We start from the raw sequence: 23,603 nt of genomic DNA, 5'->3' as shown, positions 1-23,603 counted from the left end.
CAACGTGTCGTTTAGAAGTTTGGCAAAAAAGGAAGTAGCAGAAGGAGGACGCTTTACATTCCTTCAACCTACACAGCCCAGCATGTGGGTGGGGGGGGGACCTTCCAGAGTCTTGTAGTGGACTTGGTGTGCAAGAAAGCACACAATTCCCTGACCGGGAATCGAACCCGGCCGCAGCGGTGAGAGCGCCGAATCCTAGCCACTAGACCACCAGGGCCACCGTTTTCAGCTACGTCTGAAAGGAAGGAGATAGGATTAAGTTCAGGGGCTAGGGCTAGGCTTTTGCCGGATGTACTCGCTCTACAATCATAGGAGTGCATGAGAGTCTGTCCTAAACGCACTTGTCAGTTTTCAGTCCAATCCCTTAGCATAGCACCTTCGATAGCTCAGTTGGTAGAGTGGAGGACTGTAGTTGTTAATAAGGCGATCCTTATGTCGTTGGTTCAAATCCGGCTCGAAGGAGACTTTTCTTTTCCCTCGTGCCACTGCGGGATATCATGGCCAGGTGCCTGCCTGCAGATGCACTGGCATGCCAGAGTGCAATATGCTGAAGGCAGTGACGGATCATTTACATTGTTCCATTCAAATTTCTCAAACTTTATCTTGCCTCCCTAAAAGACTTGCAGACTTGAAAACATAAAGCCACGCTGGTGTGGGTGTGTGGAGGTGGTGAATGAGGCAGCAACGTGTCGTTTAGAAGTTTGGCAAAAAAGGAAGTAGCAGAAGGAGGACGCTTTACATTCCTTCAACCTACACAGCCCAGCATGTGGGTGGGGGGGGGACCTTCCAGAGTCTTGTAGTGGACTTGGTGTGCAAGAAAGCACACACTTCCCTGACCGGGAATCGAACCCGGCCGCAGCGGTGAGAGCGCCGAATCCTAGCCACTAGACCACCAGGGCCACCGTTTTCAGCTACGTCTGAAAGGAAGGAGATAGGATTAAGTTCAGGGGCTAGGGCTAGGCTTTTGCCGGATGTACTCGCTCTACAATCATAGGAGTGCATGAGAGTCTGTCCTAAACGCACTTGTCAGTTTTCAGTCCAATCCCTTAGCATAGCACCTTCGATAACTCAGTTGGTAGAGCGGAGGAATGTAGTTGTTAATAAGGCGATCCTTAGGTCGTTGGTTCAAATCCGGCTCGAAGGAGACTTTTCTTTTCCCTCGTGCCACTGCGGGATATCATGGCCAGGTGCCTGCCTGCAGATGCACTGGCATGCCAGAGTGCAATATGCTGAAGGCAGTGACGGATCATTTACATTGTTCCATTCAAATTTCTCAAACTTTATCTTGCCTCCCTAAAAGACTTGCAGACTTGAAAACATAAAGCCACGCTGGTGTGGGTGTGTGGAGGTGGTGAATGAGGCAGCAACGTGTCGTTTAGAAGTTTGGCAAAAAAGGAAGTAGCAGAAGGAGGACGCTTTACATTCCTTCAACCTACACAGCCCAGCATGTGGGTGGGGGGGGGACCTTCCAGAGTCTTGTAGTGGACTTGGTGTGCAAGAAAGCACACACTTCCCTGACCGGGAATCGAACCCGGCCGCAGCGGTGAGAGCGCCGAATCCTAGCCACTAGACCACCAGGGCCACCGTTTTCAGCTACGTCTGAAAGGAAGGAGATAGGATTAAGTTCAGGGGCTAGGGCTAGGCTTTTGCCGGATGTACTCGCTCTGCAATCATAGGAGTGCATGAGAGTCTGTCCTAAACGCACTTGTCAGTTTTCAGTCCAACCCTTTAGCATAGCACCTTCGATAGCTCAGTTGGTAGAGCGGAGGACTGTAGTTGTTAATAAGGCGATCCTTAGGTCGCTGGTTCAAATCCGGCTCGAAGGAGACTTTTCTTGTCCCTCGTGCCACTGCGGGATATCATGGCCAGGTGCCTGCCTGCAGATGCACTGGCATGCCAGAGTGCAATATGCTGAAGGCAGTGACGGATCATTTACATTGTTCCATTCAAATTTCTCAAACTTTATCTTGCCTCCCTAAAAGACTTGCAGACTTGAAAACATAAAGCCACGCTGGTGTGGGTGTGTGGAGGTGGTGAATGAGGCAGCAACGTGTCGTTTAGAAGTTTGGCAAAAAAGGAAGTAGCAGAAGGAGGACGCTTTACATTCCTTCAACCTACACAGCCCAGCATGTGGGTGGGGGGGGGACCTTCCAGAGTCTTGTAGTGGACTTGGTGTGCAAGAAAGCACACACTTCCCTGACCGGGAATCGAACCCGGCCGCAGCGGTGAGAGCGCCGAATCCTAGCCACTAGACCACCAGGGCCACCGTTTTCAGCTACGTCTGAAAGGAAGGAGATAGGATTAAGTTCAGGGGCTAGGGCTAGGCTTTTGCCGGATGTACTCGCTCTACAATCATAGGAGTGCATGAGAGTCTGTCCTAAACGCACTTGTCAGTTTTCAGTCCAACCCTTTAGCATAGCACCTTCGATAGCTCAGTTGGTAGAGCGGAGGACTGTAGTTGTTAATAAGGCGATCCTTAGGTCGCTGGTTCAAATCCGGCTCGAAGGAGACTTTTCTTTTCCCTCGTGCCACTGCGGGATATCATGGCCAGGTGCCTGCCTGCAGATGCACTGGCATGCCAGAGTGCAATATGCTGAAGGCAGTGACGGATCATTTACATTGTTCCATTCAAATTTCTCAAACTTTATCTTGCCTCCCTAAAAGACTTGCAGACTTGAAAACATAAAGCCACGCTGGTGTGGGTGTGTGGAGGTGGTGAATGAGGCAGCAACGTGTCGTTTAGAAGTTTGGCAAAAAAGGAAGTAGCAGAAGGAGGACGCTTTACATTCCTTCAACCTACACAGCCCAGCATGTGGGTGGGGGGGGGACCTTCCAGAGTCTTGTAGTGGACTTGGTGTGCAAGAAAGCACACACTTCCCTGACCGGGAATCGAACCCGGCCGCAGCGGTGAGAGCGCCGAATCCTAGCCACTAGACCACCAGGGCCACCGTTTTCAGCTACGTCTGAAAGGAAGGAGATAGGATTAAGTTCAGGGGCTAGGGCTAGGCTTTTGCCGGATGTACTCGCTCTACAATCATAGGAGTGCATGAGAGTCTGTCCTAAACGCACTTGTCAGTTTTCAGTCCAACCCTTTAGCATAGCACCTTCGATAGCTCAGTTGGTAGAGCGGAGGACTGTAGTTGTTAATAAGGCGATCCTTAGGTCGCTGGTTCAAATCCGGCTCGAAGGAGACTTTTCTTTTCCCTCGTGCCACTGCGGGATATCATGGCCAGGTGCCTGCCTGCAGATGCACTGGCATGCCAGAGTGCAATATGCTGAAGGCAGTGACGGATCATTTACATTGTTCCATTCAAATTTCTCAAACTTTATCTTGCCTCCCTAAAAGACTTGCAGACTTGAAAACATAAAGCCACGCTGGTGTGGGTGTGTGGAGGTGGTGAATGAGGCAGCAACGTGTCGTTTAGAAGTTTGGCAAAAAAGGAAGTAGCAGAAGGAGGACGCTTTACATTCCTTCAACCTACACAGCCCAGCATGTGGGTGGGGGGGGGACCTTCCAGAGTCTTGTAGTGGACTTGGTGTGCAAGAAAGCACACACTTCCCTGACCTGGAATCGAACCCGGCCGCAGCGGTGAGAGCGCCGAATCCTAGCCACTAGACCACCAGGGCCACCGTTTTCAGCTACGTCTGAAAGGAAGGAGATAGGATTAAGTTCAGGGGCTAGGGCTAGGCTTTTGCCGGATGTACTCGCTCTGCAATCATAGGAGTGCATGAGAGTCTGTCCTAAACGCACTTGTCAGTTTTCAGTCCAACCCTTTAGCATAGCACCTTCGATAGCTCAGTTGGTAGAGCGGAGGACTGTAGTTGTTAATAAGGCGATCCTTAGGTCGCTGGTTCAAATCCGGCTCGAAGGAGACTTTTCTTTTCCCTCGTGCCACTGCGGGATATCATGGCCAGGTGCCTGCCTGCAGATGCACTGGCATGCCAGAGTGCAATATGCTGAAGGCAGTGACGGATCATTTACATTGTTCCATTCAAATTTCTCAAACTTTATCTTGCCTCCCTAAAAGACTTGCAGACTTGAAAACATAAAGCCATGCTGGTGTGGGTGTGTGGAGGTGGTGAATGAGGCAGCAACGTGTCGTTTAGAAGTTTGGCAAAAAAGGAAGTAGCAGAAGGAGGACGCTTTACATTCCTTCAACCTACACAGCCCAGCATGTGGGTGGGGGGGGGACCTTCCAGAGTCTTGTAGTGGACTTGGTGTGCAAGAAAGCACACACTTCCCTGACCGGGAATCGAACCCGGCCGCAGCGGTGAGAGCGCCGAATCCTAGCCACTAGACCACCAGGGCCGCCGTTTTCAGCTACGTCTGAAAGGAAGGAGATAGGATTAAGTTCAGGGGCTAGGGCTAGGCTTTTGCCGGATGTACTCGCTCTGCAATCATAGGAGTGCATGAGAGTCTGTCCTAAACGCACTTGTCAGTTTTCAGTCCAACCCTTTAGCATAGCACCTTCGATAGCTCAGTTGGTAGAGCGGAGGACTGTAGTTGTTAATAAGGCGATCCTTAGGTCGCTGGTTCAAATCCGGCTCGAAGGAGACTTTTCTTTTCCCTCGTGCCACTGCGGGATATCATGGCCAGGTGCCTGCCTGCAGATGCACTGGCATGCCAGAGTGCAATATGCTGAAGGCAGTGACGGATCATTTACATTGTTCCATTCAAATTTCTCAAACTTTATCTTGCCTCCCTAAAAGACTTGCAGACTTGAAAACATAAAGCCACGCTGGTGTGGGTGTGTGGAGGTGGTGAATGAGGCAGCAACGTGTCGTTTAGAAGTTTGGCAAAAAAGGAAGTAGCAGAAGGAGGACGCTTTACATTCCTTCAACCTACACAGCCCAGCATGTGGGTGGGGGGGGGACCTTCCAGAGTCTTGTAGTGGACTTGGTGTGCAAGAAAGCACACACTTCCCTGACCGGGAATCGAACCCGGCCGCAGCGGTGAGAGCGCCGAATCCTAGCCACTAGACCACCAGGGCCGCCGTTTTCAGCTACGTCTGAAAGGAAGGAGATAGGATTAAGTTCAGGGGCTAGGGCTAGGCTTTTGCCGGATGTACTCGCTCTGCAATCATAGGAGTGCATGAGAGTCTGTCCTAAACGCACTTGTCAGTTTTCAGTCCAACCCTTTAGCATAGCACCTTCGATAGCTCAGTTGGTAGAGCGGAGGACTGTAGTTGTTAATAAGGCGATCCTTAGGTCGCTGGTTCAAATCCGGCTCGAAGGAGACTTTTCTTTTCCCTCGTGCCACTGCGGGATATCATGGCCAGGTGCCTGCCTGCAGATGCACTGGCATGCCAGAGTGCAATATGCTGAAGGCAGTGACGGATCATTTACATTGTTCCATTCAAATTTCTCAAACTTTATCTTGCCTCCCTAAAAGACTTGCAGACTTGAAAACATAAAGCCACGCTGGTGTGGGTGTGTGGAGGTGGTGAATGAGGCAGCAACGTGTCGTTTAGAAGTTTGGCAAAAAAGGAAGTAGCAGAAGGAGGACGCTTTACATTCCTTCAACCTACACAGCCCAGCATGTGGGTGGGGGGGGGACCTTCCAGAGTCTTGTAGTGGACTTGGTGTGCAAGAAAGCACACACTTCCCTGACCGGGAATCGAACCCGGCCGCAGCGGTGAGAGCGCCGAATCCTAGCCACTAGACCACCAGGGCCACCGTTTTCAGCTACGTCTGAAAGGAAGGAGATAGGATTAAGTTCAGGGGCTAGGGCTAGGCTTTTGCCGGATGTACTCGCTCTACAATCATAGGAGTGCATGAGAGTCTGTCCTAAACGCACTTGTCAGTTTTCAGTCCAACCTTTTAGCATAGCACCTTCGATAGCTCAGTTGGTAGAGCGGAGGACTGTAGTTGTTAATAAGGCGATCCTTAGGTCGCTGGTTCAAATCCGGCTCGAAGGAGACTTTTCTTTTCCCTCGTGCCACTGCGGGATATCATGGCCAGGTGCCTGCCTGCAGATGCACTGGCATGCCAGAGTGCAATATGCTGAAGGCAGTGACGGATCATTTACATTGTTCCATTCAAATTTCTCAAACTTTATCTTGCCTCCCTAAAAGACTTGCAGACTTGAAAACATAAAGCCACGCTGGTGTGGGTGTGTGGAGGTGGTGAATGAGGCAGCAACGTGTCGTTTAGAAGTTTGGCAAAAAAGGAAGTAGCAGAAGGAGGACGCTTTACATTCCTTCAACCTACACAGCCCAGCATGTGGGTGGGGGGGGGACCTTCCAGAGTCTTGTAGTGGACTTGGTGTGCAAGAAAGCACACACTTCCCTGACCGGGAATCGAACCCGGCCGCAGCGGTGAGAGCGCCGAATCCTAGCCACTAGACCACCAGGGCCACCGTTTTCAGCTACGTCTGAAAGGAAGGAGATAGGATTAAGTTCAGGGGCTAGGGCTAGGCTTTTGCCGGATGTACTCGCTCTACAATCATAGGAGTGCATGAGAGTCTGTCCTAAACGCACTTGTCAGTTTTCAGTCCAACCCTTTAGCATAGCACCTTCGATAGCTCAGTTGGTAGAGCGGAGGACTGTAGTTGTTAATAAGGCGATCCTTAGGTCGCTGGTTCAAATCCGGCTCGAAGGAGACTTTTCTTTTCCCTCGTGCCACTGCGGGATATCATGGCCAGGTGCCTGCCTGCAGATGCACTGGCATGCCAGAGTGCAATATGCTGAAGGCAGTGACGGATCATTTACATTGTTCCATTCAAATTTCTCAAACTTTATCTTGCCTCCCTAAAAGACTTGCAGACTTGAAAACATAAAGCCACGCTGGTGTGGGTGTGTGGAGGTGGTGAATGAGGCAGCAACGTGTCGTTTAGAAGTTTGGCAAAAAAGGAAGTAGCAGAAGGAGGACGCTTTACATTCCTTCAACCTACACAGCCCAGCATGTGGGTGGGGGGGGGACCTTCCAGAGTCTTGTAGTGGACTTGGTGTGCAAGAAAGCACACACTTCCCTGACCGGGAATCGAACCCGGCCGCAGCGGTGAGAGCGCCGAATCCTAGCCACTAGACCACCAGGGCCGCCGTTTTCAGCTACGTCTGAAAGGAAGGAGATAGGATTAAGTTCAGGGGCTAGGGCTAGGCTTTTGCCGGATGTACTCGCTCTGCAATCATAGGAGTGCATGAGAGTCTGTCCTAAACGCACTTGTCAGTTTTCAGTCCAACCCTTTAGCATAGCACCTTCGATAGCTCAGTTGGTAGAGCGGAGGACTGTAGTTGTTAATAAGGCGATCCTTAGGTCGCTGGTTCAAATCCGGCTCGAAGGAGACTTTTCTTTTCCCTCGTGCCACTGCGGGATATCATGGCCAGGTGCCTGCCTGCAGATGCACTGGCATGCCAGAGTGCAATATGCTGAAGGCAGTGACGGATCATTTACATTGTTCCATTCAAATTTCTCAAACTTTATCTTGCCTCCCTAAAAGACTTGCAGACTTGAAAACATAAAGCCACGCTGGTGTGGGTGTGTGGAGGTGGTGAATGAGGCAGCAACGTGTCGTTTAGAAGTTTGGCAAAAAAGGAAGTAGCAGAAGGAGGACGCTTTACATTCCTTCAACCTACACAGCCCAGCATGTGGGTGGGGGGGGGACCTTCCAGAGTCTTGTAGTGGACTTGGTGTGCAAGAAAGCACACACTTCCCTGACCGGGAATCGAACCCGGCCGCAGCGGTGAGAGCGCCGAATCCTAGCCACTAGACCACCAGGGCCACCGTTTTCAGCTACGTCTGAAAGGAAGGAGATAGGATTAAGTTCAGGGGCTAGGGCTAGGCTTTTGCCGGATGTACTCGCTCTACAATCATAGGAGTGCATGAGAGTCTGTCCTAAACGCACTTGTCAGTTTTCAGTCCAACCTTTTAGCATAGCACCTTCGATAGCTCAGTTGGTAGAGCGGAGGACTGTAGTTGTTAATAAGGCGATCCTTAGGTCGCTGGTTCAAATCCGGCTCGAAGGAGACTTTTCTTTTCCCTCGTGCCACTGCGGGATATCATGGCCAGGTGCCTGCCTGCAGATGCACTGGCATGCCAGAGTGCAATATGCTGAAGGCAGTGACGGATCATTTACATTGTTCCATTCAAATTTCTCAAACTTTATCTTGCCTCCCTAAAAGACTTGCAGACTTGAAAACATAAAGCCACGCTGGTGTGGGTGTGTGGAGGTGGTGAATGAGGCAGCAACGTGTCGTTTAGAAGTTTGGCAAAAAAGGAAGTAGCAGAAGGAGGACGCTTTACATTCCTTCAACCTACACAGCCCAGCATGTGGGTGGGGGGGGGACCTTCCAGAGTCTTGTAGTGGACTTGGTGTGCAAGAAAGCACACACTTCCCTGACCGGGAATCGAACCCGGCCGCAGCGGTGAGAGCGCCGAATCCTAGCCACTAGACCACCAGGGCCACCGTTTTCAGCTACGTCTGAAAGGAAGGAGATAGGATTAAGTTCAGGGGCTAGGGCTAGGCTTTTGCCGGATGTACTCGCTCTACAATCATAGGAGTGCATGAGAGTCTGTCCTAAACGCACTTGTCAGTTTTCAGTCCAACCCTTTAGCATAGCACCTTCGATAGCTCAGTTGGTAGAGCGGAGGACTGTAGTTGTTAATAAGGCGATCCTTAGGTCGCTGGTTCAAATCCGGCTCGAAGGAGACTTTTCTTTTCCCTCGTGCCACTGCGGGATATCATGGCCAGGTGCCTGCCTGCAGATGCACTGGCATGCCAGAGTGCAATATGCTGAAGGCAGTGACGGATCATTTACACTGTTCCATTCAAATTTCTCAAACTTTATCTTGCCTCCCTAAAAGACTTGCAGACTTGAAAACATAAAGCCACGCTGGTGTGGGTGTGTGGAGGTGGTGAATGAGGCAGCAACGTGTCGTTTAGAAGTTTGGCAAAAAAGGAAGTAGCAGAAGGAGGACGCTTTACATTCCTTCAACCTACACAGCCCAGCATGTGGGTGGGGGGGGGACCTTCCAGAGTCTTGTAGTGGACTTGGTGTGCAAGAAAGCACACACTTCCCTGACCGGGAATCGAACCCGGCCGCAGCGGTGAGAGCGCCGAATCCTAGCCACTAGACCACCAGGGCCGCCGTTTTCAGCTACGTCTGAAAGGAAGGAGATAGGATTAAGTTCAGGGGCTAGGGCTAGGCTTTTGCCGGATGTACTCGCTCTGCAATCATAGGAGTGCATGAGAGTCTGTCCTAAACGCACTTGTCAGTTTTCAGTCCAACCCTTTAGCATAGCACCTTCGATAGCTCAGTTGGTAGAGCGGAGGACTGTAGTTGTTAATAAGGCGATCCTTAGGTCGCTGGTTCAAATCCGGCTCGAAGGAGACTTTTCTTTTCCCTCGTGCCACTGCGGGATATCATGGCCAGGTGCCTGCCTGCAGATGCACTGGCATGCCAGAGTGCAATATGCTGAAGGCAGTGACGGATCATTTACATTGTTCCATTCAAATTTCTCAAACTTTATCTTGCCTCCCTAAAAGACTTGCAGACTTGAAAACATAAAGCCACGCTGGTGTGGGTGTGTGGAGGTGGTGAATGAGGCAGCAACGTGTCGTTTAGAAGTTTGGCAAAAAAGGGAGTAGCAGAAGGAGGACGCTTTACATTCCTTCAACCTACACAGCCCAGCATCTGGTTGGGGGGGGGGACTTTCCAGAGTCTTGTAGTGGACTTGGTGTGCAAGAAAGCACACACTTCCCTGACCGGGAATCGAACCCGGCCGCAGCGGTGAGAGCGCCGAATCCTAGCCACTAGACCACCAGGGCCACCGTTTTCAGCTACGTCTGAAAGGAAGGAGATAGGATTAAGTTCAGGGGCTAGGGCTAGGCTTTTGCCGGATGTTCTCGCTCTACAATCATAGGAGTGCATGAGAGTCTGTCCTAAACGCACTTGTCAGTTTTCAGTCCAACCCTTTAGCATAGCACCTTTGATAGCTCAGTTGGTAGAGCGGAGGACTGTAGTTGTTAATAAGGCGATCCTTAGGTCGCTGGTTCAAATCCGGCTCGAAGGAGACTTTTCTTTTCCCTCGTGCCACTGCGGGATATCATGGCCAGGTGCCTGCCTGCAGATGCACTGGCATGCCAGAGTGCAATATGCTGAAGGCAGTGACGGATCATTTACATTGTTCCATTCAAATTTCTCAAACTTTATCTTGCCTCCCTAAAAGACTTGCAGACTTGAAAACATAAAGCCACGCTGGTGTGGGTGTGTGGAGGTGGTGAATGAGGCAGCAACGTGTCGTTTAGAAGTTTGGCAAAAAAGGAAGTAGCAGAAGGAGGACGCTTTACATTCCTTCAACCTACACAGCCCAGCATGTGGGTGGGGGGGGGACCTTCCAGAGTCTTGTAGTGGACTTGGTGTGCAAGAAAGCACACACTTCCCTGACCGGGAATCGAACCCGGCCGCAGCGGTGAGAGCGCCGAATCCTAGCCACTAGACCACCAGGGCCACCGTTTTCAGCTACGTCTGAAAGGAAGGAGATAGGATTAAGTTCAGGGGCTAGGGCTAGGCTTTTGCCGGATGTACTCCCTCTACAATCATAGGAGTGCATGAGAGTCTGTCCTAAACGCACTTGTCAGTTTTCAGTCCAACCCATAACATAGCACCTTTGATAGCTCAGTTGGTAGAGCGGAGGACTGTAGTTGTTAATAAGGCGATCCTTAGGTCGCTGGTTCAAATCCGGCTCGAAGGAGACTTTTCTTTTCCCTCGTGCCACTGCGGGATATCATGGCCAAGTGCCTGCCTGCAGATGCACTGGCATGCCAGAGTGCAATATGCTGAAGGCAGTGACGGATCATTTACACTGTTCCATTCAAATTTCTCAAACTTTATCTTGCCTCCCTAAAAGACTTGCAGACTTGAAAACATAAAGCCACGCTGGTGTGGGTGTGTGGAGGTGGTGAATGAGGCAGCAACGTGTCGTTTAGAAGTTTGGCAAAAAAGGAAGTAGCAGAAGGAGGACGCTTTACATTCCTTCAACCTACACAGCCCAGCATGTGGGTGGGGGGGGGACCTTCCAGAGTCTTGTAGTGGACTTGGTGTGCAAGAAAGCACACACTTCCCTGACCGGGAATCGAACCCGGCCGCAGCGGTGAGAGCGCCGAATCCTAGCCACTAGACCACCAGGGCCACCGTTTTCAGCTACGTCTGAAAGGAAGGAGATAGGATTAAGTTCAGGGGCTAGGGCTAGGCTTTTGCCGGATGTACTCGCTCTACAATCATAGGAGTGCATGAGAGTCTGTCCTAAACGCACTTGTCAGTTTTCAGTCCAACCCTTTAGCATAGCACCTTCGATAGCTCAGTTGGTAGAGCGGAGCACTGTAGTTGTTAATAAGGCGATCCTTAGGTCGCTGGTTCAAATTTGGCTCGAAGGAGACTTTTCTTTTCCCTCGTGCCACTGCGGGATATCATGGCCAGGTGCCTGCCTGCAGATGCACTGGCATGCCAGAGTGCAATATGCTGAAGGCAGTGACGGATCATTTACATTGTTCCATTCAAATTTCTCAAACTTTATCTTGCCTCCCTAAAAGACTTGCAGACTTGAAAACATAAAGCCACGCTGGTGTGGGTGTGTGGAGGTGGTGAATGAGGCAGCAACGTGTCGTTTAGAAGTTTGGCAAAAAAGGAACTAGCAGAAGGAGGACGCTTTACATTCCTTCAACCTACACAGCCCAGCATCTGGTTGGGGGTGGGGGACTTTCCAGAGTCTTGTAGTGGACTTGGTGTGCAAGAAAGCACACACTTCCCTGACCGGGAATCGAACCCGGCCGCAGCGGTGAGAGCGCCGAATCCTAGCCACTAGACCACCAGGGCCACCGTTTTCAGCTACGTCTGAAAGGAAGGGGATAGGATTAAGTTCAGGGGCTAGGGCTAGGCTTTTGCCGGATGTACTCGCTCTACAATCATAGGAGTGCATGAGAGTCTGTCCTAAACGCACTTGTCAGTTTTCAGTCCAACCCTTAACATAGCACCTTCGATAGCTCAGTTGGTAGAGCGGAGGACTGTAGTTGTTAATAAGGCGATCCTTAGGTCGCTGGTTCAAATCCGGCTCGAAGGAGACTTTTCTTTTCCCTCGTGCCACTGCGGGATATCATGGCCAGGTGCCTGCCTGCAGATGCACTGGCATGCCAGAGTGCAATATGCTGAAGGCAGTGACGGATCATTTACACTGTTCCATTCAAATTTCTCAAACTTTATCTTGCCTCCCTAAAAGACTTGCAGACTTGAAAACATAAAGCCACGCTGGTGTGGGTGTGTGGAGGTGGTGAATGAGGCAGCAACGTGTCGTTTAGAAGTTTGGCAAAAAAGGAAGTAGCAGAAGGAGGACGCTTTACATTCCTTCAACCTACACAGCCCAGCATGTGGGTGGGGGGGGGACCTTCCAGAGTCTTGTAGTGGACTTGGTGTGCAAGAAAGCACACACTTCCCTGACCGGGAATCGAACCCGGCCGCAGCGGTGAGAGCGCCGAATCCTAGCCACTAGACCACCAGGGCCACCGTTTTCAGCTACGTCTGAAAGGAAGGAGATAGGATTAAGTTCAGGGGCTAGGGCTAGGCTTTTGCCGGATGTACTCGCTCTACAATCATAGGAGTGCATGAGAGTCTGTCCTAAACGCACTTGTCAGTTTTCAGTCCAACCCTTTAGCATAGCACCTTCAATAGCTCAGTTGGTAGAGCGGAGGACTGTAGTTGTTAATAAGGCGATCCTTAGGTCGCTGGTTCAAATCCGGCTCGAAGGAGACTTTTCTTTTCCCTCGTGCCACTGCGGGATATCATGGCCAGGTGCCTGCCTGCAGATGCACTGGCATGCCAGAGTGCAATATGCTGAAGGCAGTGACGGATCATTTACATTGTTCCATTCAAATTTCTCAAACTTTATCTTGCCTCCCTAAAAGACTTGCAGACTTGAAAACATAAAGCCACGCTGGTGTGGGTGTGTGGAGGTGGTGAATGAGGCAGCAACGTGTCGTTTAGAAGTTTGGCAAAAAAGGAAGTAGCAGAAGGAGGACGCTTTACATTCCTTCAACCTACACAGCCCAGCATGTGGGTGGGGGGGGGACCTTCCAGAGTCTTGTAGTGGACTTGGTGTGCAAGAAAGCACACACTTCCCTGACCGGGAATCGAACCCGGCCGCAGCGGTGAGAGCGCCGAATCCTAGCCACTAGACCACCAGGGCCACCGTTTTCAGCTACGTCTGAAAGGAAGGAGATAGGATTAAGTTTAGGGGCTAGGGCTAGGCTTTTGCCGGATGTACTCGCTCTACAATCATAGGAGTGCATGAGAGTCTGTCCTAAACGCACTTGTCAGTTTTCAGTCCAACCCTTTAGCATAGCACCTTCGATAGCTCAGTTGGTAGAGCGGAGGACTGTAGTTGTTAATAAGGCGATCCTTAGGTCGCTGGTTCAAATCCGGCTCGAAGGAGACTTTTCTTTTCCCTCGTGCCACTGCGGGATATCATGGCCAGGTGCCTGCCTGCAGATGCACTGGCATGCCAGAGTGCAATATGCTGAAGGCAGTGACGGATCATTTACATTGTTCCATTCAAATTTCTCAAACTTTATCTTGCCTCCCTAAAAGACTTGCAGACTTGAAAACATAAAGCCACGCTGGTGTGGGTGTGTGGAGGTGGTGAATGAGGCAGCAACGTGTCGTTTAGAAGTTTGGCAAAAAAGGAAGTAGCAGAAGGAGGACGCTTTACATTCCTTCAACCTACACAGCCCAGCATGTGGGTGGGGGGGGGACCTTCCAGAGTCTTGTAGTGGACTTGGTGTGCAAGAAAGCACACACTTCCCTGACCGGGAATCGAACCCGGCCGCAGCGGTGAGAGCGCCGAATCCTAGCCACTAGACCACCAGGGCCGCCGTTTTCAGCTACGTCTGAAAGGAAGGAGATAGGATTAAGTTCAGGGGCTAGGGCTAGGCTTTTGCCGGATGTACTCGCTCTGCAATCATAGGAGTGCATGAGAGTCTGTCCTAAACGCACTTGTCAGTTTTCAGTCCAACCCTTTAGCATAGCACCTTCGATAGCTCAGTTGGTAGAGCGGAGGACTGTAGTTGTTAATAAGGCGATCCTTAGGTCGCTGGTTCAAATTTGGCTCGAAGGAGACTTTTCTTTTCCCTCGTGCCACTGCGGGATATCATGGCCAGGTGCCTGCCTGCAGATGCACTGGCATGCCAGAGTGCAATATGCTGAAGGCAGTGACGGATCATTTACATTGTTCCATTCAAATTTCTCAAACTTTATCTTGCCTCCCTAAAAGACTTGCAGACTTGAAAACATAAAGCCACGCTGGTGTGGGTGTGTGGAGGTGGTGAATGAGGCAGCAACGTGTCGTTTAGAAGTTTGGCAAAAAAGGAACTAGCAGAAGGAGGACGCTTTACATTCCTTCAACCTACACAGCCCAGCATCTGGTTGGGGGTGGGGGACTTTCCAGAGTCTTGTAGTGGACTTGGTGTGCAAGAAAGCACACACTTCCCTGACCGGGAATCGAACCCGGCCGCAGCGGTGAGAGCGCCGAATCCTAGCCACTAGACCACCAGGGCCACCGTTTTCAGCTACGTCTGAAAGGAAGGGGATAGGATTAAGTTCAGGGGCTAGGGCTAGGCTTTTGCCGGATGTACTCGCTCTACAATCATAGGAGTGCATGAGAGTCTGTCCTAAACGCACTTGTCAGTTTTCAGTCCAACCCTTAACATAGCACCTTCGATAGCTCAGTTGGTAGAGCGGAGGACTGTAGTTGTTAATAAGGCGATCCTTAGGTCGCTGGTTCAAATCCGGCTCGAAGGAGACTTTTCTTTTCCCTCGTGCCACTGCGGGATATCATGGCCAGGTGCCTGCCTGCAGATGCACTGGCATGCCAGAGTGCAATATGCTGAAGGCAGTGACGGATCATTTACACTGTTCCATTCAAATTTCTCAAACTTTATCTTGCCTCCCTAAAAGACTTGCAGACTTGAAAACATAAAGCCACGCTGGTGTGGGTGTGTGGAGGTGGTGAATGAGGCAGCAACGTGTCGTTTAGAAGTTTGGCAAAAAAGGAAGTAGCAGAAGGAGGACGCTTTACATTCCTTCAACCTACACAGCCCAGCATGTGGGTGGGGGGGGGACCTTCCAGAGTCTTGTAGTGGACTTGGTGTGCAAGAAAGCACACACTTCCCTGACCGGGAATCGAACCCGGCCGCAGCGGTGAGAGCGCCGAATCCTAGCCACTAGACCACCAGGGCCACCGTTTTCAGCTACGTCTGAAAGGAAGGAGATAGGATTAAGTTCAGGGGCTAGGGCTAGGCTTTTGCCGGATGTACTCGCTCTACAATCATAGGAGTGCATGAGAGTCTGTCCTAAACGCACTTGTCAGTTTTCAGTCCAACCCTTTAGCATAGCACCTTCAATAGCTCAGTTGGTAGAGCGGAGGACTGTAGTTGTTAATAAGGCGATCCTTAGGTCGCTGGTTCAAATCCGGCTCGAAGGAGACTTTTCTTTTCCCTCGTGCCACTGCGGGATATCATGGCCAGGTGCCTGCCTGCAGATGCACTGGCATGCCAGAGTGCAATATGCTGAAGGCAGTGACGGATCATTTACATTGTTCCATTCAAATTTCTCAAACTTTATCTTGCCTCCCTAAAAGACTTGCAGACTTGAAAACATAAAGCCACGCTGGTGTGGGTGTGTGGAGGTGGTGAATGAGGCAGCAACGTGTCGTTTAGAAGTTTGGCAAAAAAGGAAGTAGCAGAAGGAGGACGCTTTACATTCCTTCAACCTACACAGCCCAGCATGTGGGTGGGGGGGGGACCTTCCAGAGTCTTGTAGTGGACTTGGTGTGCAAGAAAGCACACACTTCCCTGACCGGGAATCGAACCCGGCCGCAGCGGTGAGAGCGCCGAATCCTAGCCACTAGACCACCAGGGCCACCGTTTTCAGCTACGTCTGAAAGGAAGGAGATAGGATTAAGTTTAGGGGCTAGGGCTAGGCTTTTGCCGGATGTACTCGCTCTACAATCATAGGAGTGCATGAGAGTCTGTCCTAAACGCACTTGTCAGTTTTCAGTCCAACCCTTTAGCATAGCACCTTCGATAGCTCAGTTGGTAGAGCGGAGGACTGTAGTTGTTAATAAGGCGATCCTTAGGTCGCTGGTTCAAATCCGGCTCGAAGGAGACTTTTCTTTTCCCTCGTGCCACTGCGGGATATCATGGCCAGGTGCCTGCCTGCAGATGCACTGGCATGCCAGAGTGCAATATGCTGAAGGCAGTGACGGATCATTTACATTGTTCCATTCAAATTTCTCAAACTTTATCTTGCCTCCCTAAAAGACTTGCAGACTTGAAAACATAAAGCCACGCTGGTGTGGGTGTGTGGAGGTGGTGAATGAGGCAGCAACGTGTCGTTTAGAAGTTTGGCAAAAAAGGAAGTAGCAGAAGGAGGACGCTTTACATTCCTTCAACCTACACAGCCCAGCATGTGGGTGGGGGGGGGACCTTCCAGAGTCTTGTAGTGGACTTGGTGTGCAAGAAAGCACACACTTCCCTGACCGGGAATCGAACCCGGCCGCAGCGGTGAGAGCGCCGAATCCTAGCCACTAGACCACCAGGGCCGCCGTTTTCAGCTACGTCTGAAAGGAAGGAGATAGGATTAAGTTCAGGGGCTAGGGCTAGGCTTTTGCCGGATGTACTCGCTCTGCAATCATAGGAGTGCATGAGAGTCTGTCCTAAACGCACTTGTCAGTTTTCAGTCCAACCCTTTAGCATAGCACCTTCGATAGCTCAGTTGGTAGAGCGGAGGACTGTAGTTGTTAATAAGGCGATCCTTAGGTCGCTGGTTCAAATCCGGCTTGAAGGAGACTTTTCTTTTCCCTCGTGCCACTGCGGGATATCATGGCCAGGTGCCTGCCTGCAGATGCACTGGCATGCCAGAGTGCAATATGCTGAAGGCAGTGACGGATCATTTACATTGTTCCATTCAAATTTCTCAAACTTTATCTTGCCTCCCTAAAAGACTTGCAGACTTGAAAACATAAAGCCACGCTGGTGTGGGTGTGTGGAGGTGGTGAATGAGGCAGCAACGTGTCGTTTAGAAGTTTGGCAAAAAAGGAAGTAGCAGAAGGAGGACGCTTTACATTCCTTCAACCTACACAGCCCAGCATGTGGGTGGGGGGGGGACCTTCCAGAGTCTTGTAGTGGACTTGGTGTGCAAGAAAGCACACACTTCCCTGACCGGGAATCGAACCCGGCCGCAGCGGTGAGAGCGCCGAATCCTAGCCACTAGACCACCAGGGCCACCGTTTTCAGCTACGTCTGAAAGGAAGGAGATAGGATTAAGTTCAGGGGCTAGGGCTAGGCTTTTGCCGGATGTACTCGCTCTACAATCATAGGAGTGCATGAGAGTCTGTCCTAAACGCACTTGTCAGTTTTCAGTCCAATCCCTTAGCATAGCACCTTCGATAGCTCAGTTGGTAGAGCGGAGGACTGTAGTTGTTAATAAGGCGATCCTTAGGTCGTTGGTTCAAATCCGGCTCGAAGGAGACTTTTCTTTTCCCTCGTGCCACTGCGGGATATCATGGCCAGGTGCCTGCCTGCAGATGCACTGGCATGCCAGAGTGCAATATGCTGAAGGCAGTGACGGATCATTTACATTGTTCCATTCAAATTTCTCAAACTTTATCTTGCCTCCCTAAAAGACTTGCAGACTTGAAAACATAAAGCCACGCTGGTGTGGGTGTGTGGAGGTGGTGAATGAGGCAGCAACGTGTCGTTTAGAAGTTTGGCAAAAAAGGAAGTAGCAGAAGGAGGACGCTTTACATTCCTTCAACCTACACAGCCCAGCATGTGGGTGGGGGGGGGACCTTCCAGAGTCTTGTAGTGGACTTGGTGTGCAAGAAAGCACACACTTCCCTGACCGGGAATCGAACCCGGCCGCAGCGGTGAGAGCGCCGAATCCTAGCCACTAGACCACCAGGGCCACCGTTTTCAGCTACGTCTGAAAGGAAGGAGATAGGATTAAGTTCAGGGGCTAGGGCTAGGCTTTTGCCGGATGTACTCGCTCTGCAATCATAGGAGTGCATGAGAGTCTGTCCTAAACGCACTTGTCAGTTTTCAGTCCAACCCTTTAGCATAGCACCTTCGATAGCTCAGTTGGTAGAGCGGAGGACTGTAGTTGTTAATAAGGCGATCCTTAGGTCGCTGGTTCAAATCCAGCTCGAAGGAGACTTTTCTTTTCCCTCGTGCCACTGCGGGATATCATGGCCAGGTGCCTGCCTGCAGATGCACTGGCATGCCAGAGTGCAATATGCTGAAGGCAGTGACGGATCATTTACATTGTTCCATTCAAATTTCTCAAACTTTATCTTGCCTCCCTAAAAGACTTGCAGACTTGAAAACATAAAGCCACGCTGGTGTGGGTGTGTGGAGGTGGTGAATGAGGCAGCAACGTGTCGTTTAGAAGTTTGGCAAAAAAGGAAGTAGCAGAAGGAGGACGCTTTACATTCCTTCAACCTACACAGCCCAGCATGTGGGTGGGGGGGGGACCTTCCAGAGTCTTGTAGTGGACTTGGTGTGCAAGAAAGCACACACTTCCCTGACCGGGAATCGAACCCGGCCGCAGCGGTGAGAGCGCCGAATCCTAGCCACTAGACCACCAGGGCCACCGTTTTCAGCTACGTCTGAAAGGAAGGAGATAGGATTAAGTTCAGGGGCTAGGGCTAGGCTTTTGCCGGATGTACTCGCTCTACAATCATAGGAGTGCATGAGAGTCTGTCCTAAACGCACTTGTCAGTTTTCAGTCCAACCCTTTAGCATAGCACCTTCGATAGCTCAGTTGGTAGAGCGGAGGACTGTAGTTGTTAATAAGGCGATCCTTAGGTCGCTGGTTCAAATCCGGCTCGAAGGAGACTTTTCTTTTCCCTCGTGCCACTGCGGGATATCATGGCCAGGTGCCTGCCTGCAGATGCACTGGCATGCCAGAGTGCAATATGCTGAAGGCAGTGACGGATCATTTACATTGTTCCATTCAAATTTCTCAAACTTTATCTTGCCTCCCTAAAAGACTTGCAGACTTGAAAACATAAAGCCACGCTGGTGTGGGTGTGTGGAGGTGGTGAATGAGGCAGCAACGTGTCGTTTAGAAGTTTGGCAAAAAAGGAAGTAGCAGAAGGAGGACGCTTTACATTCCTTCAACCTACACAGCCCAGCATGTGGGTGGGGGGGGGACCTTCCAGAGTCTTGTAGTGGACTTGGTGTGCAAGAAAGCACACACTTCCCTGACCGGGAATCGAACCCGGCCGCAGCGGTGAGAGCGCCGAATCCTAGCCACTAGACCACCAGGGCCACCGTTTTCAGCTACGTCTGAAAGGAAGGAGATAGGATTAAGTTCAGGGGCTAGGGCTAGGCTTTTGCCGGATGTACTCGCTCTACAATCATAGGAGTGCATGAGAGTCTGTCCTAAACGCACTTGTCAGTTTTCAGTCCAACCCTTTAGCATAGCACCTTCGATAGCTCAGTTGGTAGAGCGGAGGACTGTAGTTGTTAATAAGGCGATCCTTAGGTCGCTGGTTCAAATCCGGCTCGAAGGAGACTTTTCTTTTCCCTCGTGCCACTGCGGGATATCATGGCCAGGTGCCTGCCTGCAGATGCACTGGCATGCCAGAGTGCAATATGCTGAAGGCAGTGACGGATCATTTACATTGTTCCATTCAAATTTCTCAAACTTTATCTTGCCTCCCTAAAAGACTTGCAGACTTGAAAACATAAAGCCACGCTGGTGTGGGTGTGTGGAGGTGGTGAATGAGGCAGCAACGTGTCGTTTAGAAGTTTGGCAAAAAAGGAAGTAGCAGAAGGAGGACGCTTTACATTCCTTCAACCTACACAGCCCAGCATGTGGGTGGGGGGGGGACCTTCCAGAGTCTTGTAGTGGACTTGGTGTGCAAGAAAGCACACACTTCCCTGACCGGGAATCGAACCCGGCCACAGCGGTGAGAGCGCCGAATCCTAGCCACTAGACCACCAGGGCCACCGTTTTCAGCTACGTCTGAAAGGAAGGAGATAGGATTAAGTTCAGGGGCTAGGGCTAGGCTTTTGCCGGATGTACTCGCTCTGCAATCATAGGAGTGCATGAGAGTCTGTCCTAAACGCACTTGTCAGTTTTCAGTCCAACCTTTTAGCATAGCACCTTCGATAGCTCAGTTGGTAGAGCGGAGGACTGTAGTTGTTAATAAGGCGATCCTTAGGTCGCTGGTTCAAATCCGGCTCGAAGGAGACTTTTCTTTTCCCTCGTGCCACTGCGGGATATCATGGCCAGGTGCCTGCCTGCAGATGCACTGGCATGCCAGAGTGCAATATGCTGAAGGCAGTGACGGATCATTTACATTGTTCCATTCAAATTTCTCAAACTTTATCTTGCCTCCCTAAAAGACTTGCAGACTTGAAAACATAAAGCCACGCTGGTGTGGGTGTGTGGAGGTGGTGAATGAGGCAGCAACGTGTCGTTTAGAAGTTTGGCAAAAAAGGGAGTAGCAGAAGGAGGACGCTTTACATTCCTTCAACCTACACAGCCCAGCATCTGGTTGGGGGGGGGGACTTTCCAGAGTCTTGTAGTGGACTTGGTGTGCAAGAAAGCACACACTTCCCTGACCGGGAATCGAACCCGGCCGCAGCGGTGAGAGCGCCGAATCCTAGCCACTAGACCACCAGGGCCACCGTTTTCAGCTACGTCTGAAAGGAAGGAGATAGGATTAAGTTCAGGGGCTAGGGCTAGGCTTTTGCCGGATGTTCTCGCTCTACAATCATAGGAGTGCATGAGAGTCTGTCCTAAACGCACTTGTCAGTTTTCAGTCCAACCCTTTAGCATAGCACCTTTGATAGCTCAGTTGGTAGAGCGGAGGACTGTAGTTGTTAATAAGGCGATCCTTAGGTCGCTGGTTCAAATCCGGCTCGAAGGAGACTTTTCTTTTCCCTCGTGCCACTGCGGGATATCATGGCCAGGTGCCTGCCTGCAGATGCACTGGCATGCCAGAGTGCAATATGCTGAAGGCAGTGACGGATCATTTACATTGTTCCATTCAAATTTCTCAAACTTTATCTTGCCTCCCTAAAAGACTTGCAGACTTGAAAACATAAAGCCACGCTGGTGTGGGTGTGTGGAGGTGGTGAATGAGGCAGCAACGTGTCGTTTAGAAGTTTGGCAAAAAAGGAAGTAGCAGAAGGAGGACGCTTTACATTCCTTCAACCTACACAGCCCAGCATGTGGGTGGGGGGGGGACCTTCCAGAGTCTTGTAGTGGACTTGGTGTGCAAGAAAGCACACACTTCCCTGACCGGGAATCGAACCCGGCCGCAGCGGTGAGAGCGCCGAATCCTAGCCACTAGACCACCAGGGCCACCGTTTTCAGCTACGTCTGAAAGGAAGGAGATAGGATTAAGTTCAGGGGCTAGGGCTAGGCTTTTGCCGGATGTACTCCCTCTACAATCATAGGAGTGCATGAGAGTCTGTCCTAAACGCACTTGTCAGTTTTCAGTCCAACCCATAACATAGCACCTTTGATAGCTCAGTTGGTAGAGCGGAGGACTGTAGTTGTTAATAAGGCGATCCTTAGGTCGCTGGTTCAAATCCGGCTCGAAGGAGACTTTTCTTTTCCCTCGTGCCACTGCGGGATATCATGGCCAAGTGCCTGCCTGCAGATGCACTGGCATGCCAGAGTGCAATATGCTGAAGGCAGTGACGGATCATTTACACTGTTCCATTCAAATTTCTCAAACTTTATCTTGCCTCCCTAAAAGACTTGCAGACTTGAAAACATAAAGCCACGCTGGTGTGGGTGTGTGGAGGTGGTGAATGAGGCAGCAACGTGTCGTTTAGAAGTTTGGCAAAAAAGGAAGTAGCAGAAGGAGGACGCTTTACATTCCTTCAACCTACACAGCCCAGCATGTGGGTGGGGGGGGGACCTTCCAGAGTCTTGTAGTGGACTTGGTGTGCAAGAAAGCACACACTTCCCTGACCGGGAATCGAACCCGGCCGCAGCGGTGAGAGCGCCGAATCCTAGCCACTAGACCACCAGGGCCACCGTTTTCAGCTACGTCTGAAAGGAAGGAGATAGGATTAAGTTCAGGGGCTAGGGCTAGGCTTTTGCCGGATGTACTCGCTCTACAATCATAGGAGTGCATGAGAGTCTGTCCTAAACGCACTTGTCAGTTTTCAGTCCAACCCTTTAGCATAGCACCTTCGATAGCTCAGTTGGTAGAGCGGAGCACTGTAGTTGTTAATAAGGCGATCCTTAGGTCGCTGGTTCAAATTTGGCTCGAAGGAGACTTTTCTTTTCCCTCGTGCCACTGCGGGATATCATGGCCAGGTGCCTGCCTGCAGATGCACTGGCATGCCAGAGTGCAATATGCTGAAGGCAGTGACGGATCATTTACATTGTTCCATTCAAATTTCTCAAACTTTATCTTGCCTCCCTAAAAGACTTGCAGACTTGAAAACATAAAGCCACGCTGGTGTGGGTGTGTGGAGGTGGTGAATGAGGCAGCAACGTGTCGTTTAGAAGTTTGGCAAAAAAGGAACTAGCAGAAGGAGGACGCTTTACATTCCTTCAACCTACACAGCCCAGCATCTGGTTGGGGGTGGGGGACTTTCCAGAGTCTTGTAGTGGACTTGGTGTGCAAGAAAGCACACACTTCCCTGACCGGGAATCGAACCCGGCCGCAGCGGTGAGAGCGCCGAATCCTAGCCACTAGACCACCAGGGCCACCGTTTTCAGCTACGTCTGAAAGGAAGGGGATAGGATTAAGTTCAGGGGCTAGGGCTAGGCTTTTGCCGGATGTACTCGCTCTACAATCATAGGAGTGCATGAGAGTCTGTCCTAAACGCACTTGTCAGTTTTCAGTCCAACCCTTAACATAGCACCTTCGATAGCTCAGTTGGTAGAGCGGAGGACTGTAGTTGTTAATAAGGCGATCCTTAGGTCGCTGGTTCAAATCCGGCTCGAAGGAGACTTTTCTTTTCCCTCGTGCCACTGCGGGATATCATGGCCAGGTGCCTGCCTGCAGATGCACTGGCATGCCAGAGCGCAATATGCTGAAGGCAGTGACGGATCATTTACACTGTTCCATTCAAATTTCTCAAACTTTATCTTGCCTCCCTAAAAGACTTGCAGACTTGAAAACATAAAGCCACGCTGGTGTGGGTGTGTGGAGGTGGTGAATGAGGCAGCAACGTGTCGTTTAGAAGTTTGGCAAAAAAGGAAGTAGCAGAAGGAGGACGCTTTACATTCCTTCAACCTACACAGCCCAGCATGTGGGTGGGGGGGGGACCTTCCAGAGTCTTGTAGTGGACTTGGTGTGCAAGAAAGCACACACTTCCCTGACCGGGAATCGAACCCGGCCGCAGCGGTGAGAGCGCCGAATCCTAGCCACTAGACCACCAGGGCCACCGTTTTCAGCTACGTCTGAAAGGAAGGAGATAGGATTAAGTTCAGGGGCTAGGGCTAGGCTTTTGCCGGATGTACTCGCTCTACAATCATAGGAGTGCATGAGAGTCTGTCCTAAACGCACTTGTCAGTTTTCAGTCCAACCCTTTAGCATAGCACCTTCAATAGCTCAGTTGGTAGAGCGGAGGACTGTAG

General features: G+C 50.8%; 26 non-coding genes across 26 annotated transcripts; all 26 read left to right on the top strand.

Annotated features, from left to right (window-relative positions):
- Window positions 1–1,739: 1,739 nt before the first annotated feature.
- Window positions 1,740–1,826, top strand: trnay-gua (transfer RNA tyrosine (anticodon GUA)). The gene is given in 2 exon segments: window positions 1,740–1,776; window positions 1,791–1,826. It is a non-coding gene; the product is annotated as a tRNA-Tyr (tRNA).
- A 595-nt stretch (window positions 1,827–2,421) lies between these two features.
- On the top strand, window positions 2,422–2,508 carry trnay-gua (transfer RNA tyrosine (anticodon GUA)). Its single transcript is given in 2 exon segments — window positions 2,422–2,458; window positions 2,473–2,508. It is a non-coding gene; the product is annotated as a tRNA-Tyr (tRNA).
- Window positions 2,509–3,103: 595 nt separating this feature from the next.
- On the top strand, window positions 3,104–3,190 carry trnay-gua (transfer RNA tyrosine (anticodon GUA)). Its single transcript is given in 2 exon segments — window positions 3,104–3,140; window positions 3,155–3,190. It is a non-coding gene; the product is annotated as a tRNA-Tyr (tRNA).
- A 595-nt stretch (window positions 3,191–3,785) lies between these two features.
- Window positions 3,786–3,872, top strand: trnay-gua (transfer RNA tyrosine (anticodon GUA)). Its single transcript is given in 2 exon segments — window positions 3,786–3,822; window positions 3,837–3,872. It is a non-coding gene; the product is annotated as a tRNA-Tyr (tRNA).
- A 595-nt stretch (window positions 3,873–4,467) lies between these two features.
- trnay-gua (transfer RNA tyrosine (anticodon GUA)) lies at window positions 4,468–4,554 on the top strand. Its single transcript is given in 2 exon segments — window positions 4,468–4,504; window positions 4,519–4,554. It is a non-coding gene; the product is annotated as a tRNA-Tyr (tRNA).
- Window positions 4,555–5,149: 595 nt separating this feature from the next.
- Window positions 5,150–5,236, top strand: trnay-gua (transfer RNA tyrosine (anticodon GUA)). The gene is given in 2 exon segments: window positions 5,150–5,186; window positions 5,201–5,236. It is a non-coding gene; the product is annotated as a tRNA-Tyr (tRNA).
- A 595-nt stretch (window positions 5,237–5,831) lies between these two features.
- On the top strand, window positions 5,832–5,918 carry trnay-gua (transfer RNA tyrosine (anticodon GUA)). The gene is given in 2 exon segments: window positions 5,832–5,868; window positions 5,883–5,918. It is a non-coding gene; the product is annotated as a tRNA-Tyr (tRNA).
- A 595-nt stretch (window positions 5,919–6,513) lies between these two features.
- On the top strand, window positions 6,514–6,600 carry trnay-gua (transfer RNA tyrosine (anticodon GUA)). Its single transcript is given in 2 exon segments — window positions 6,514–6,550; window positions 6,565–6,600. It is a non-coding gene; the product is annotated as a tRNA-Tyr (tRNA).
- Window positions 6,601–7,195: 595 nt separating this feature from the next.
- On the top strand, window positions 7,196–7,282 carry trnay-gua (transfer RNA tyrosine (anticodon GUA)). The gene is given in 2 exon segments: window positions 7,196–7,232; window positions 7,247–7,282. It is a non-coding gene; the product is annotated as a tRNA-Tyr (tRNA).
- Window positions 7,283–7,877: 595 nt separating this feature from the next.
- Window positions 7,878–7,964, top strand: trnay-gua (transfer RNA tyrosine (anticodon GUA)). Its single transcript is given in 2 exon segments — window positions 7,878–7,914; window positions 7,929–7,964. It is a non-coding gene; the product is annotated as a tRNA-Tyr (tRNA).
- Window positions 7,965–8,559: 595 nt separating this feature from the next.
- Window positions 8,560–8,646, top strand: trnay-gua (transfer RNA tyrosine (anticodon GUA)). Its single transcript is given in 2 exon segments — window positions 8,560–8,596; window positions 8,611–8,646. It is a non-coding gene; the product is annotated as a tRNA-Tyr (tRNA).
- A 595-nt stretch (window positions 8,647–9,241) lies between these two features.
- trnay-gua (transfer RNA tyrosine (anticodon GUA)) lies at window positions 9,242–9,328 on the top strand. The gene is given in 2 exon segments: window positions 9,242–9,278; window positions 9,293–9,328. It is a non-coding gene; the product is annotated as a tRNA-Tyr (tRNA).
- A 596-nt stretch (window positions 9,329–9,924) lies between these two features.
- On the top strand, window positions 9,925–10,011 carry trnay-gua (transfer RNA tyrosine (anticodon GUA)). The gene is given in 2 exon segments: window positions 9,925–9,961; window positions 9,976–10,011. It is a non-coding gene; the product is annotated as a tRNA-Tyr (tRNA).
- A 594-nt stretch (window positions 10,012–10,605) lies between these two features.
- Window positions 10,606–10,692, top strand: trnay-gua (transfer RNA tyrosine (anticodon GUA)). The gene is given in 2 exon segments: window positions 10,606–10,642; window positions 10,657–10,692. It is a non-coding gene; the product is annotated as a tRNA-Tyr (tRNA).
- Window positions 10,693–11,970: 1,278 nt separating this feature from the next.
- Window positions 11,971–12,057, top strand: trnay-gua (transfer RNA tyrosine (anticodon GUA)). The gene is given in 2 exon segments: window positions 11,971–12,007; window positions 12,022–12,057. It is a non-coding gene; the product is annotated as a tRNA-Tyr (tRNA).
- A 1,277-nt stretch (window positions 12,058–13,334) lies between these two features.
- Window positions 13,335–13,421, top strand: trnay-gua (transfer RNA tyrosine (anticodon GUA)). The gene is given in 2 exon segments: window positions 13,335–13,371; window positions 13,386–13,421. It is a non-coding gene; the product is annotated as a tRNA-Tyr (tRNA).
- Window positions 13,422–14,699: 1,278 nt separating this feature from the next.
- On the top strand, window positions 14,700–14,786 carry trnay-gua (transfer RNA tyrosine (anticodon GUA)). Its single transcript is given in 2 exon segments — window positions 14,700–14,736; window positions 14,751–14,786. It is a non-coding gene; the product is annotated as a tRNA-Tyr (tRNA).
- A 1,277-nt stretch (window positions 14,787–16,063) lies between these two features.
- trnay-gua (transfer RNA tyrosine (anticodon GUA)) lies at window positions 16,064–16,150 on the top strand. Its single transcript is given in 2 exon segments — window positions 16,064–16,100; window positions 16,115–16,150. It is a non-coding gene; the product is annotated as a tRNA-Tyr (tRNA).
- A 595-nt stretch (window positions 16,151–16,745) lies between these two features.
- On the top strand, window positions 16,746–16,832 carry trnay-gua (transfer RNA tyrosine (anticodon GUA)). Its single transcript is given in 2 exon segments — window positions 16,746–16,782; window positions 16,797–16,832. It is a non-coding gene; the product is annotated as a tRNA-Tyr (tRNA).
- Window positions 16,833–18,109: 1,277 nt separating this feature from the next.
- On the top strand, window positions 18,110–18,196 carry trnay-gua (transfer RNA tyrosine (anticodon GUA)). The gene is given in 2 exon segments: window positions 18,110–18,146; window positions 18,161–18,196. It is a non-coding gene; the product is annotated as a tRNA-Tyr (tRNA).
- Window positions 18,197–18,791: 595 nt separating this feature from the next.
- Window positions 18,792–18,878, top strand: trnay-gua (transfer RNA tyrosine (anticodon GUA)). The gene is given in 2 exon segments: window positions 18,792–18,828; window positions 18,843–18,878. It is a non-coding gene; the product is annotated as a tRNA-Tyr (tRNA).
- A 595-nt stretch (window positions 18,879–19,473) lies between these two features.
- On the top strand, window positions 19,474–19,560 carry trnay-gua (transfer RNA tyrosine (anticodon GUA)). Its single transcript is given in 2 exon segments — window positions 19,474–19,510; window positions 19,525–19,560. It is a non-coding gene; the product is annotated as a tRNA-Tyr (tRNA).
- Window positions 19,561–20,155: 595 nt separating this feature from the next.
- trnay-gua (transfer RNA tyrosine (anticodon GUA)) lies at window positions 20,156–20,242 on the top strand. Its single transcript is given in 2 exon segments — window positions 20,156–20,192; window positions 20,207–20,242. It is a non-coding gene; the product is annotated as a tRNA-Tyr (tRNA).
- Window positions 20,243–20,838: 596 nt separating this feature from the next.
- Window positions 20,839–20,925, top strand: trnay-gua (transfer RNA tyrosine (anticodon GUA)). Its single transcript is given in 2 exon segments — window positions 20,839–20,875; window positions 20,890–20,925. It is a non-coding gene; the product is annotated as a tRNA-Tyr (tRNA).
- A 594-nt stretch (window positions 20,926–21,519) lies between these two features.
- trnay-gua (transfer RNA tyrosine (anticodon GUA)) lies at window positions 21,520–21,606 on the top strand. Its single transcript is given in 2 exon segments — window positions 21,520–21,556; window positions 21,571–21,606. It is a non-coding gene; the product is annotated as a tRNA-Tyr (tRNA).
- Window positions 21,607–22,884: 1,278 nt separating this feature from the next.
- On the top strand, window positions 22,885–22,971 carry trnay-gua (transfer RNA tyrosine (anticodon GUA)). Its single transcript is given in 2 exon segments — window positions 22,885–22,921; window positions 22,936–22,971. It is a non-coding gene; the product is annotated as a tRNA-Tyr (tRNA).
- The last annotated feature ends 632 nt before the right edge of the window (window positions 22,972–23,603 follow it).

The sequence above is a fragment of the Hoplias malabaricus genome, chromosome 8 (assembly GCF_029633855.1).
Source record: "Hoplias malabaricus isolate fHopMal1 chromosome 8, fHopMal1.hap1, whole genome shotgun sequence".
NCBI lineage: Eukaryota > Metazoa > Chordata > Actinopteri > Characiformes > Erythrinidae > Hoplias > Hoplias malabaricus.
Note: the sequence above shows the minus strand (reverse complement) of the source record. Positions and strands in the feature narration are given on the sequence as shown.